The sequence below is a fragment of the Triticum aestivum genome, chromosome 7D (assembly GCF_018294505.1).
Source record: "Triticum aestivum cultivar Chinese Spring chromosome 7D, IWGSC CS RefSeq v2.1, whole genome shotgun sequence".
Classification (NCBI taxonomy): Eukaryota; Viridiplantae; Streptophyta; class Magnoliopsida; order Poales; family Poaceae; genus Triticum; species Triticum aestivum.
The window spans coordinates 599,369,353-599,383,383 of NC_057814.1; positions in this window are offsets into that span (position 1 = coordinate 599,369,353).

Sequence of the window (14,031 nt, forward strand, 5' to 3'; positions counted from 1 at the left end):
ATTTACTTTTATGTTGAGTCATCACCCTCTTATTAAAAGCATCAGCTGGAGAGCACCGCTGTCATTTGCATCCATTACTATTAATTTATATTGGGTATGACTATGACTGGATCTCTTTTACCATGAATTACAATGTTTAGTCAGTCCTTGATCTTTAAAGGTGCTCTGCATTTATGTTTTACGGTCTCAGAAAGGGCTAGCGAGATCCCATCTTGTTATATCATATCATGATTGTTTTGAGAAAGTGTTGTCATCCGAGATTTATTATTATTGCTCGCTAGTTGATTATGCCATTGACATGAGTAAACATGAGACCTAAATGTTATTGTGCATATGGTTAGTTCATAATGTTTGCTGAAAACTAGAATGCTGGCTTTACCTATTTACAACAACAAGAGCAAACAGAGTTTGTAAAAGTTTTTCTTTATCACTTTCAGTTTATCAATTGAATTGCTTGAGGACAAGCAAATGTTTAAGCTTGGGGGAGTTGATACGTCTACGTCGTATCTACTTTTCCAAAGACTTTTGCCCTTGTTTTGGACTCTAGCTTGCATGATTTGAATGGAACTAACCCGGACTGACGCTGTTTTCTGCAGAATTGCCATGGTATTATTTATGTGCAGAAACAAAAGTTCTTGGAATGACCTGAAACTTCACGGAGATTATTTTTGGAAAATATAAAAAATATTGGCGAAAGAATCAAGGCCAGGGGCCCACACCCTTTCAACGAGGGTGGGGGCCGCGTCTGCCCCCCTGGGCGCGCCCCCTGCCTCGTGGGCCCCCTGGAGCTCCACCGACCTCAACTCCAACTCCATATATTCGTGTTCGGGGAGAAAAAAACCAGAGAGAAAGATTCATCGCGTTTTACGATATGGAGCCGCCGCCAAGCCCTAAACTCTCTCGGGAGGGCTGATCTGGAGTCCGTTCGGGGCTCCGGAGAGGGGAATCCATCGCCATCGTCATCATTAACCATCCTCCATCACCAATTTCATGATGCTCACCGCCGTGCGTGAGTAATTCCATCGTAGGCTTGCTGGACGGTGATGGGTTGGATGAGATTTATCATGTAATCGAGTTAGTTTTGTTAGGGTTTGATCCCTAGTATCCACTATGTTCTGAGATTGATGTTGCTATGACTTTGCTATGCTTAATGCTTGTCACTAGGGCCCGAGTACCATGATTTCAGATCTGAACCTATTATGTTTTCATGAATATATGTGAGTTCTTGATCCTATCTTGCAAGTCTATAGTCACCTACTATGTGTTATGATCCGGCAACCCCGAAGTGACAATAATCGGGACCACTCCCGGTGATGACCATAGTTTGAGGAGTTCATGTATTCACTATGTGTTAATGCTTTGGTCCAGTACTCTATTAAAAGGAGGCCTTAATATCCCTTAGTTTCCGCTAGGACCCCACTGCCACGGGAGGGTAGAACAAAAGATGACATGCAAGTTCTTTTCCATAAGCACGTATGACTATATTCGGATTACATGCCTACATTACATTGATGAATTGGAGCTAGTTCTGTGTCACCCTATGTTATGACTGTTACATGATGAACCGCATCTGGCATAATTCTCCATCACCGATCCAATGCCTACGAGCTTTTCACATATTGTTCTCCGCTTATTTACTTTTCCGTTGCTACTGTTACAATCACTACAAAACCCAAAAATATTACTTTTGCTACCGTTACCGTTACTTCCATATTACTTTGCTACTAAATACTTTGCTGCAGATATTAAGTTATCCAGGTGTGGTTGAATTGAAAACTCAACTGCTAATACTTGAGAATATTCTTTGGCTCCCCTTGTGTGGAATCAATAAATTTGGGTTGAATACTCTACCCTCAAAAACTGTTGCGATCCCCTATACTTGTGGGTTATCAACGGTCCATGTAGCGCGCCCGGACGTGGGCGCTGAACTCCCCGGGCTCGTCGTTGAAGTGCAACTGCTGGGCAAGGCAGGCCTGCGCCCTCTGCTCCTGGGTCATGCCCGCCGCGGCCTTGGCGATCCTGGCGCTAGCCCTGTGCGGCGGCGTGGTTGTGGGCACCATGCAGGCCACTGCGTTCTCCTCCTCGTGCTGTGGCCCTGGCGTTGCCGGTGGAGCGCCCATGATGGAGGGCGGAAGCATCTTGAACACCTTGAACAGAAAGGTGGTGGCGCCGTCGACTTCCAGGGTCTAGAGCTGGGAGGCAAGCTGTTCAGCAGTCATGAGGCGCTCACGCTTGTCACCCCCCGTGGCCACCGGCCAGCAGAGCTCGCCCGCCGGGGGGGGGGGGAGGGGCGGCAGGGGCTGTGGCGGCACCGACACCAGATAGCCCAGATTGGGCCAAGGCTTGCGCGCCAGCTCGCTGGTAAGATAGGAATGCCCCAGCCCCTCCTGGGCCAGCAGCATGCCACTTCCCAGATCCTGCTCCTCCAGACTGGCCCGGCCCAGCCCTAGGCCGAGCGCATCCGCCGGGGATTCGGTGCATGGCCCATCGAGGCCGCAGATGGGCAAGGGCTCCCATCCGAACTGCAGGTACACCGGCAAAGCTGGGCCCGCTCCAGCGTCATCCTGTCAGCTGGACAGCGCTTCCAGCTCGAGCAGGAACGGGTCAGCACGCGTGGGCTCTCCCCAGGCCGCCTCCACCTCGTCATGGAAGGTAGCCATATCAGGCTCCGCCGGGAAGACCGGCACGCCGAGCAGCACGTCACCCGAAGGGGTCTCTTCCCCCACTGGCACCCCTTGCAGGACGGGTAGCGTCAGGGCTTGGATCAACGCGCCGTCTTGGGGCAGGCAGGAGCGCGGCGAGCCATGCTCCAGCTCGTGGTCCCGCCCCAGGAACCTCTCCCTGGAGCGCGACCGGCTGCGCCTGTCTGGGCTCTCAAACCCAGGGCTGGCCTCGCTGTGCAGCAGGTGGTCCCGAGGCGACGCGCTCCTGTGCCGCCCGTGATGGGCCCCTGAGCCGCCATGCTGGCGACTGGCAGTGCCACGCACCACGCCGTCCACAAGGCAACCCAGGAGGCCACCGCGCCAGTTCGAGCGGGAGCGCGCCCGCCGGCGGCCGCGGTTTTCTGGTTGCTCGTCATCGTCATCACGAGGGCGGTGCCGCGACTCCCTTCCGCACTACGACATCGCCCGGCGGTGGCCTCTGCCCGCACGGCCATCCTCCACGTCGCGTGCCCAGCGAAAACGGTCACGGAGCGGCCACTCCGTGGGCAGGTGAGGCCGGATCCGGCTCTTCCATGGCGGTGGGGCAGCTGTGCCGGGTTGGCTTTGGTTGGCGGCTGTGGCGTGACTTGGCAGTGCGTCAGAGGTTGCGGCTATGTTCGGGAAGCTTTCCCTGATGGGTTTCGGGATGGCGAGGCGGCCCTCCCCCCGCGGCTCCTGTGTTGCAAGAATGGCTTGTGGCTCTATGGCAGTGAAGCGCAATGTGAGTGCCGGATCATTAGGTTTTGGGCGGATCAGGGCCGCTGGTTTCTCTGGCCGGAGGTGAGAATTGTTGGTAGCTCCTGCATGGTAACGGTGGCTTCATGGGTGGTGTGCGGGCTAGCGGAGGTGCAGTGCATGGGGGAGTGGTGTTAGATGTGCTTTGGGTGAAAGGTTGTTGGGCTTTGGCTGGCCAAAGGCGTCGGTGTCCGTGGACGCCGTGTTCCCTTCTTGGAGGCGATGTCGTGGAGTTTAACCCCTTCACACTATCGGATTTAGCTCTTGAAGTGAAAGCCGAAAGCCCGATCTGTTCGGGTGACGACGTTGACATCATCGCTTCCCTCTTTGGGGCATAACTTTGGATCATGTTTGTGCACTCCATGGGCTAGACGCTCGCACCATTGCGGTCGCCAGCTGCGTGTCTGGTGACGTGATTGTTCCGTGTGGCTTCTTGTGTGGCAACAATGGCGGCTTCAATCGGAGTTGGCTTGCTGACGGGTCTTGGTAGTCGCTCTCTTCCGGCATGTTAAAGGGGTGCCAGACGCCGAGGACCGTGGTGTTTGGTGCTGGAATCCAAGAAGGACTCTTCCTTGTGTCCAAACCGACTTTGAGGAGGCTTTCTCTCCAAGAAACGATCCCAGGACTCAACATATAAATAGAGGAGCAGGGCTAGCCCCTAGAACACACCACGATTCACCAAGACGTGTGCCGGCGCCCCCTCTCCCTCTAGTTCATCCTCCGCTCTAAATCCGTTGTGCTTGGCAAAACCCTACGAAAATAGTTTCACTACCACCGTCACCATGCCGTCGTGCTACAAGAACTCATCTACTACTTCGCCTCTCTTGCTGGATCAAGAAGGCGAGGACATTATCGAGCTGAACGTGTGCTGAACGCGGAGGTGTCGTACATTCGGTGCTTGATCGGAACGGATCGTGAAGGTGCATGACTACATAAACTGTGTTGAAAAACGCTTCCGCTTAGCGATATAAAAGGGTATCTGCATGCTTTCCCTCTCTGGTACGTATGCGTCTCCATTGATAAATCTTGGGTGTGCGTAGAATTTTTCTATTTACCATGCAACGTTTGCCAACAGTGGCATCATGAGCCAGGTCTATGCGTAGATGATATGCATGAGTAGAACACAGAGGAGTTGTGGGCGGTTATGTTCATATTGCTTCCCATCTATGTCATATTTTTGATTCGGTGGTGTTGTGGGATGAAGTGGCTCAGACCGACCTTACATATCCACTTTCATGAGACCGGTTCCACCGACTAACATGCAACTTGTTTTGCATAAAGGTGGCTGGAGGGTGTCTGTTTCTCCCACTTTAGTTGAATCTAATTCGACTATGGCGGTCCTTACAGAAGATTAAATAGCAACTTGATAATCACCATTGTGGTTTGCATAGGTAAGAATGGTTCTTGCTAGTTGCCTGTAGCAGCCACGTAAAACTTGCAACAACAAAGTAGACGACGTCTAACTTGTTTTTGCAGGGTATGTTGTGATGTGGTATGGCCAAGACGTGATATGATATATGTTGATATATGAGATGATCATGTTTTGTAATAAGTTCACGACTTGCATGTCGATGAATACCAGAACCGGCAGGAGCCTTAGGGTTGTCTTTAATTATTGGAGGACCTGCGTGTCAATCACTAAGCGCCATGTAATTGATTTACTTTATCGCTATGCGTTAGCAATAGTTGTAGAAACAATAGTTGATGAGATGACCCCGACGCAATGATGGAAATCAAGGTGTCGCACCAGTGACGATGGAGGTCATGCCCTTGCTTTGTTGATGGAGATCATAAAGCACAAGATTATGATGACCATATTGATCATGTCACATATTTCCAATTGCATGGGATATTTTTTTCTTTATGCATCTTGTTTTGCTTAGGACGACGGTAGCATTATAAGATGTTCCCTTCACTTAATTTCAAGATTAAAGTGTTCTTCCTAAGTATGCACCATTGCTAAAGTTCGTCGTTTCGAAACACCTCGTGATGATCGGGTGTGATAGACTCTATGTTCACATACAACGGGTGTAAGCCTGTTTTGCACATGCGGAATACTTGGGTTAAACTTGACGAGCCTAGCATGTACAGTCATGGTCTCGGAACACTGGAAACCGAAAGGTCGAGCAAGAGCCATGTAGTAGATGTTCGCCATTGAAGACTACCCCATCTCACGTGATGATCAGATATGGGTTAGTTGATTTGGATCATGTATCACTTAGACAACTTGAGGGGTGTTGATTTAAGTGGGAGTTCATTAGTAATTTGATTATTTGAACTAAAAATTAAATGGACTTAGTCCTAATAGTATTTGCAAATCTATGTTGTAGATAAATGGTTCGTACAACCATTCCCTTGAATTTCAGTGCGTTCCTAGAGAAAGCTAAGTTGAAAGATGATGGTGGCAACTACAAGGACTGGGTCCGTAACTTGAGAATTATCCTCATTGCTGCACAGAAGAATTATGTCCTTGATGCACCGCTATGTGACAAACCTGCTGCAGGAGCTGATGCAGACATTATGAACATCTGGCAGGCTCGATCTGATGACTACTCAATAGCTCAGTGTGCCATACTTTATGGCTTGGAACCGGGACTTCTAAAGTGTTTTGAACGCCAGGGAGCATATGAGATGTTCCAAGTGCTGAAGTTGATATTTCAAGCTAACGCTCGGGTTGAGAGATATGAAGTCTCCAACAAGTTCTTTAGTTGTAAGATGGAGGAGAATAGTTTTGTCAGTGAACACATACTCAGAATGTCTGGGTACCACAACCACTTGACTCTGCAGGGAATTGATCTTCCAGTTGAGAGTGTTATTGATAAGAGTTCTTTAGTCACTGCCACCAAGCTACAAAGACTTCGTGATGAACTAAAATATGCAAGGGATGACGAAAATGATTCCAGAGCTCTTTGCGATGCTGAAATCGGTGGATGTGGAAATCAAGAAAGAGTATTAAGTGTTGGTGGTTAACAAGTCCACCAGTTTCAAGGAAAAGGGCAAGGGAAAGAAAGGGAACTTCAAGAAGACCGGCAAGCAAGTTGCCGCTCCCGTGAAGAAGCCCGAAGCTGGACCCAAGCCGGAAACTGAGTGCTTCTACTGCAAGAAAAATGGTCACTGGAAGCGGAACCGCCCCAAGTACTTGGCAGATAAGAAGGATGACAAAGTGAAGAAAGGTATATTTGATATACATGTTATTGATGTGTTCCTTACTAATGCTCGTAGTAGTGCCTCATTGTTTTATACTGGTTTGGTTGCTCATATTTGTAACTCTAAACAGGAGTTGTGGAATAAACAAAGATTGGCTAAGGATGAGGTGATGATGCGCGCCGGGAATGGTTCCAAGGTTGATGAGATCGTCGTTGGCATGGTAACTTTACGTCTACCTCCGGGATTAATTTTAGACCTCAGTAATTGTTATTTGGTGCCAGCGTTGAGCATGAACATTATTTCTGGATCTTGTATATTGCAAGACGGTTATTCATTTAAGTCAGAGAATAATGGTTGTTCTATTTATATGAGTAACATCTTTTATGGTCATGCACCCTTAATGAATGGTCTATTTATGTTGAATCTTGATAGTAGTGATACACATATTCACAATATTGATACCAAAAAATGCAAAGTTGATAAGGATAGTGCAACATACTTGTGGCACCACCATTCAGGTCATATTGGTGTAAAGCGCATGAAGAAACTCCATACGGATGGACTTTGAATCACTTGATTATGAAGCATTTGATACTTGCGAACCATGCCTCACAGGTAAGATGTCTAAAACTCCGTTCTCCGAAACAATGGAGCGAGCTAATGACTTATTGGAAATAAGACAACCGATGTATGCGGTCCAATGAGGTTGAAGCACGTGGCGGGTACCGTTATTTTCTAACCTTCACAGATTATTTGAGTAGGTATGGGTATATCTACTTGATGAGACACAAGTCTCAAACATTTGAAAAGTTCAAAGAATTTCAGAGTGAAGTGGAGAGTCATCATAACAAGAAAATAAAGTTTCTACGATCTGATCGCGGAGGTGAATATTTGAGTTACGAGTTTGGCCTTCATTTAAGACAATGTGCAATTGTTTCACAACACACGACACCTGGAACACCATGGCGTAATGGTGTGTCCGAGCATCGTAACCGTACGTACTTTATTAGATAAGGTGTGTTCTATGTGACGTGGCTTGAGACTGCATCGGTATTTCCCCAAAGAGGAAGGGATGATGCACCACAGCTACGGTAAGTATTTCCCTCAGTTATGAAACCAAGGTATCAATCCAGTAGGAGGCAAGGCCAAGCTATGTAAACGGTACCTGCACACAAAGAACAAATACTTGCAACCCGACGCGTAAGAGTGGTTGTCAATCCCTCCTCGGGAAAAAGATAGATTGGTTTATATGATGTTGGATAAATAGATCTCACAATAACACAAAATAAAATAAATAAAGAAAAAGTGCAGAAAGGTATTTTTGGGTTTTTGGAATAATAGATCTTAAAACAAAAGCGAATAAAAATAGATTGGAAAGCAATATGATAAAAGATAGACCCGGGGCCGTAGATTTCACTAGTGGCTTCTCTCAAGAAAATAGCATACGATATGTAAACAAATTACTGTTGGGCAATTAATAGAAGATCAAATAATTATGACAATATCCAGGCAATGATCATTATATAGGCATCACGTCCAAGATTAGTAGACCGGAACGATTCTGCATCTACTACTATTACTCCACACATCGACCGCTATCCAGGATGCATCTAGCACTAGTAGAAAAAGGGTCAAATTTCAAGCACATTAGTGCCGGTTTGCTTTTGAGCCGGCACTAATGTGTGCATTAGTGCCAGTTCCAACGGCTAGCCAGCCGCTTTCATTAGTACCGGTTCGTGGCCGACCTTTAGCACCGGTTCGTGCCACGGACCGGTACTAAAGTGAGTGGTGGCAGGATGTTGTCAGTCCGGGGCCACTCCAGCACCTTTAGTACCGGTTCATGGCACGAACCGGTGCTAAAGGTCATCCTACATAAACCCTTCATCCACCAAAGCTCGCTCTGTTCTTCCCCTTTCCCCTCTCCTCTCTGTTCTTCCCCTCTTCCTCTCGAGCTCATCACACATTTTTCCCAGAATTTGTCAAGATTTGAAGGCCCCCATCCATTCAAATGATCACAATGGTTAGCAACTTTGTCCTTTCATCTCTCATTGCTAGATTAGCTCTTGCAATGCTTTGTATAGTGATTAATTTATGAGTTTAGTAATTTGGTAGAAAATATATGTGCTAGTATTTGATTTATATGCAATTTGTGGTCAAAACTAACACTTAGTTTGCATATGTAGGTGTGGTTTACTTAGTGCCTTCTGAATCTCCGTCGTAACCACAGTCGATCGCCCGCACCGTTCCGTCGCCGGCACCACCTTGTGGTGAGCCTCTTGTTCATGAATGTTTTACATTACCAAATTGATGTTTGTGTGATTTGGATATATAGTTACTCGTATAATTATCTTACCCGTACGTTGTTTGTTATACATAGTGCCATGGTTTTGATATCCGTCCCCGTCGGCCCTCGTCCTTGTTATGATTCGGATGTGGTATATTCTCTTTTAAAACTAGTTGTTGCATTTCGTGTTTATGACAAATTATGCCCATCAAGTTGACATAGATATTTTTGTCTAGGAGGTTTGTGAACCGGAAATTCCAATCGACCCTATTGTCGAGAGGTTAAATTTAGTTGAAAGAGAAAACGAGTATTTGAAAGAAAAATTGAAAAGAATTGAGGGGGAGAAGATGGAATTGGAGTTGCATGTTGCCGATGTCGTCGATGATCACAAGATCAAGATGGAGAAAATGCGCTTGAAGATTAGAAAGATTAGAAAATATGCCATTGATAGTGAGGCTTGGTATCATTATGCTATTGGATCAATTGTTACCTTAGTTGCGATCTTGATCGCATTTGTTGTTGCATTTAAATTCTTTAGTTAGAGAGTTATTCATTTGTTGCAATTAAGTCTTGTATGAACATTATGTATGAACTTGTATTAATTTGTTCTATTCGGTGTTGTGTAATGAAGATGAGCCGACAATGGATGCACGATGACCGATGCTCTGGCGTGCAAACTTTTCTGCTTGCGGCTGAGGCAAACAAGCGGGCGGATGGTTTTATGCCTTGTCCATGTTTAGTCTGTAAGAATGATCACAATTACTCTACGTCAAGAACCATTCACGTCCACCTGTTTAAGTCCGGTTTCATGCCCCACTATAATGTTTGGACCAAGCACGGAGAAAGAGGGGTTTTGATGGAAGACAATGAAGAAGAAGAGGACGACGACAACTATCCTGGCCATGGGTTCCCTGAATACGATGATACAACAATGGCGGAAGAAGCTGAGCTGGCAATGCGGGAAGAAGCTGAAGAAGAGGCATCAGATGAGCCTGCTGATGATCTAGGTCGGGCCATTGCCGATGCAAAGAGAAACTGCGCAAGTGATTTGGAGAAGAAGAAGTTGCAGCGCATGTTAGAGGATCACAAGAAATTGTTGTACCCAAATTGCGAAGCTGACAAGAAAAAGTTGGGCACCACACTAGAATTGCTGCAATGAAAGGCAGAGAATGGTGTATCTGCAAGGGATTTGGAAAGTTGCTGGTAATGATAAAGAATATGCTTCCAAAGGACAACGAATTGCCCGAGAGTACGTACGAAGCAAAGAAGGTTGTCTGCCCTCTAGGGTTAGAGGTGCAGAAGATACATGCATGCCCAAATGACTGCATCGTCTACCGCGGTGAGTACAAGGATTTGAACGCTTGCCCGGTATGCGGTGCATTGCGCTATAAGATCAGGAGCGATGACCCTGGTGATGTCGAGGGCGAGCGCCCCAGGAAGAACATTCCTGCCAAGGTGATGTGGTATGCTCCTATAATACCACGGTTGAAACGTTTGTTCCAAAACAAAGAGCATGCCAAGGCGATGCGATGGCACAGAGAAGACCGTAAGAAAGACGGAAAGTTGAGAGTACCCGCTGACGGGTCACAGTGGAGAAAAATTGAGAGAAAGTACGGGAAGGAGTTTGCAGATGACGCAAGGAACGTATGGTTTGGTCTAAGCGCGGATGGCATTAATCCTTTTGGGGAGCAGAGCAGCAACCATAGCACCTGGCCTGTGACTCTATGTTTGTATAACCTTCCTCCTTGGTTGTGCATGAAGCGGAAGTTCATTATGATGCCAGTGCTCATCCAAGGCCCTAAGCAACCCGGCAACGACATTGATGTGTACCTAAGGCCATTAGTTGAAGAACTCTTACAGTTGTGGAATGGAACAGGTGTACGTGCGTGGGATGAGCACATGGGGGAAGAATTTGACCTAAAGGCCTTGCTGTTCGTGACCATCAATGATTGGCCTGCTCTCAGTAACCTTTCAGGACAGACAAACAAGGGACACCCTGCATGCACGCACTGTTTGGATGATACCGACAGTATATATTTGGACAATTGTAGGAAGAATGTGTACCTGGGACATCGTTGATTTCTTCCGAGCAGGCATCCCGTAAGAAAGAAAGGCAAGCATTTCAAAGGTGAGGCGGATCACCGTACGAAGCCTCGCCACCGTACTGGTGCTGATGTACATGATATGGTCAAGGATTTGAAGGTAGTCTTTGGAAAGGGTCCTGGCGGACAACCTGTTCTGAATGACGCTGACGGACGCGCACCCATGTGGAATAAGAAATCTATATTTTGGGACCTACCCTATTGGAAAGATCTAGAGGTCCGCTCTGCAATCGACGTGATGCATGTGACGAAGAATCTTTGCGTGACCCTGCTTGGCTTCTTGGGCGTGTATGGGAAGACAAAAGATACACCTGAGGCACGGGAGGACCAGCAACGTATGCATGGAAAAGACGGCATACATCAGGGTCATGCCAGCTACGCTCTTACCAAAGAAGAGAAGGAAATCTTCTTTGAATGCCTGCTCAGTATTAAGGTACCATCTGGCTTCTCGTCGAATATAAAGGGAATAATAAACATGGCAGAGAAAAAGTTCCAGAACCTAAAGTCTCATGACTGCCACGTGATTATGAGGCAACTGCTTCCGGTTGCATTGAGGGGGCTTCTACCGGATAATGTTCGATTAGCCATTGTGAAGCTATGTGCATTCCTCAATGCAATCTCTCAGAAGGTAATCGATCCAGAAATCATACCAAGGTTAGAGAATGATTTGGTGCAATGTCTTGTCAGTTTCGAGTTGGTGTTCCCACCATCCTTCTTCAACATCATGACGCACGTCCTAGTTCACCTATGCGAAGAGATTAACGTTTTGGGTCCTGTATTTCTACACAATATGTTCCCCTTTGAGAGGTTCATGGGAGTCTTAAAGAAATATGTTCATAACCGTGCTAGGCCAGAAGGAAGCATCTCCAAGGGCCATGAAAATGAGGAGGTCATTAAGTTTTGTATTGACTTTATTCCTGACCTTAAGCCGATTGGTGTTCCTGAATCGCGGCATAAGGGCAGACTGGGTGGAAAAGGCACGCTAGGAGGGAATCAAAAAATATGTATGGACGGACATTCTCTCACTAAAGCACACTACACAGTTATACCGAATTCCGCCTTGGTGGCTCCGTATATGGACAAACACAAGAATTTTCTAGGCTCCAAACACCCGGAGCGGTCTGATGACTGGATTACACGTGAACAAACCAGGAGTTGCGCCGGCTAGTTGCAGACACGTACCATGCATGACGCCTCAATTGAAGATGACATGTACTCGCTGTCCCAGTTACCATCACCGAATATAATGACTTTCAAAGGGTACGAGATAAATGGTAATACATTTTACACGATCGCCCAAGATAAGAAGAGCACCAACCAAAACAGTGGTGTCCGCTGTGATGCAACAACCAAGACGGGAAAGGAAACATATTATGGTTACATAGAGGAGATATGGGAACTTTGCTATCGACGTGGTTTGAAGGTCCCTTTGTTTCGGTGCAAATGGGTCAATAGGACACGATATGGGGTAACGGAAGACCCGCAGTATGGAATGACAACAATGGATCTCAACAATATTGCGTATGCAGACGAACCATTCGTCCTAGCTAATGATGTGGCGCAGGTTTTGTGTGTGAAGGATATGTCTACCAAGCCGAGAAAAAGAAAAGATAAGGAAGCGAATGCATCATACGATGAGCCAAAGCACCACATAGTTCTTCCTGGGAAGAGAAACATCGTGGGAGTGGATGACAAGACAGACATGTCAGAAGATTATGAAAAGTTTGATGAAATTGCTCCATTCACAGTGAATATTGACCCGAGCATCCAGTTAAATGATGAAGATTTTCCATGGCTACGGCGCAAAGGGACATACGCGAAGAAAAAGTTTCACACCGAAAGATCTGGGATGTGATCGGCTTCGCTATCATCACTTTCTTCTGTGTTTCACACCCAGGAGGGAATCTCTGTAATAGTTAGGGTAGTTATGTGTTTTGGCATTTGAAACGCGAAGAAATTTTATGTGCAAATAAATTATTTCATGCATTTACTGATTTTTTCAGCTAAATGACCCTGAAATTGAAAAGCATTTCAAATGAACTCAGTAAAGGTTGAAAGTTGGCATGGTATCATAATTTCACCTACATAGCATGTGCAAGAAATTAGAGAGGGTTACCGCAAAAACTGGATGCACTTCGTGTATAAAATGGACAATGTCTTTCAAGTATCAGGATTTCAGACGAAAACTCATCTGTTACAAAGGCATTTCATTTTTTAAATAACCTAAGCATCACCAAATTGAATATAATGATAAAACACACTAATATTAAACATAAGAAAAAAGAATCACTGAAAATCTATTTTCAAAGTTAAGTTATTCACAAACTAGTGATTCACACAATTTTCAAATAATTCAAAATGTAAACTATTCAAATTTGTAAACTACCGGCACTAATAGAAAGTTTGTAATTTTTTGTGCCTAAAGCAAAAATATTCACAAAGAAACTCTAAATACAGCAAAAAACAACTCAAAAATAAATAAACAAAAATAAATAAAGCAAAAAAAATAAGAAAATAAAAAAGCCCGCCTACAGCGCCACAGCGGCCTGCATACGACTAGAAACTCAACCTGTTGTTGGGCCAGGATGTAGGCCCGCAAAGGCCCAATAGGCCCACAGGGCAGCATAGAACATTTAGGCCCAGTACGCCTGCTTTGGAGAGGAGCTCGAGAGAGCTACCGCACTGGGGCTTATAAACCAGTGCGGACGCCCCTCGGCTAGCGAGATGGGACAAAACATGACGCACCGCACCTGCGCCAGCGCACCACCTTTAGTGCCGGGTGGTGGCTCAAACCGCTATTAAAGGGAGGGTCTTTAGTACCGGTTGGAGCCACCACCCGGTACTAAAGGTGGGCGCTTCCCGCCGCTTGGCCTGGCCAAATTGACCTTTAGTACCGGTTGCTCGCTCCAACCGATACTAAAGGCCCATCCTATATAAGAAAACACTTCAAAAAATTCAGTTTCTCATCTGCTTCTTCTCCTCTTCCCCGTCGCCGCCCCCGTCGCCACCCCTCGTCGACGCCCACGTCGCCGCCCCGTCCCTGTCGTCGCAGCCCGGCCGT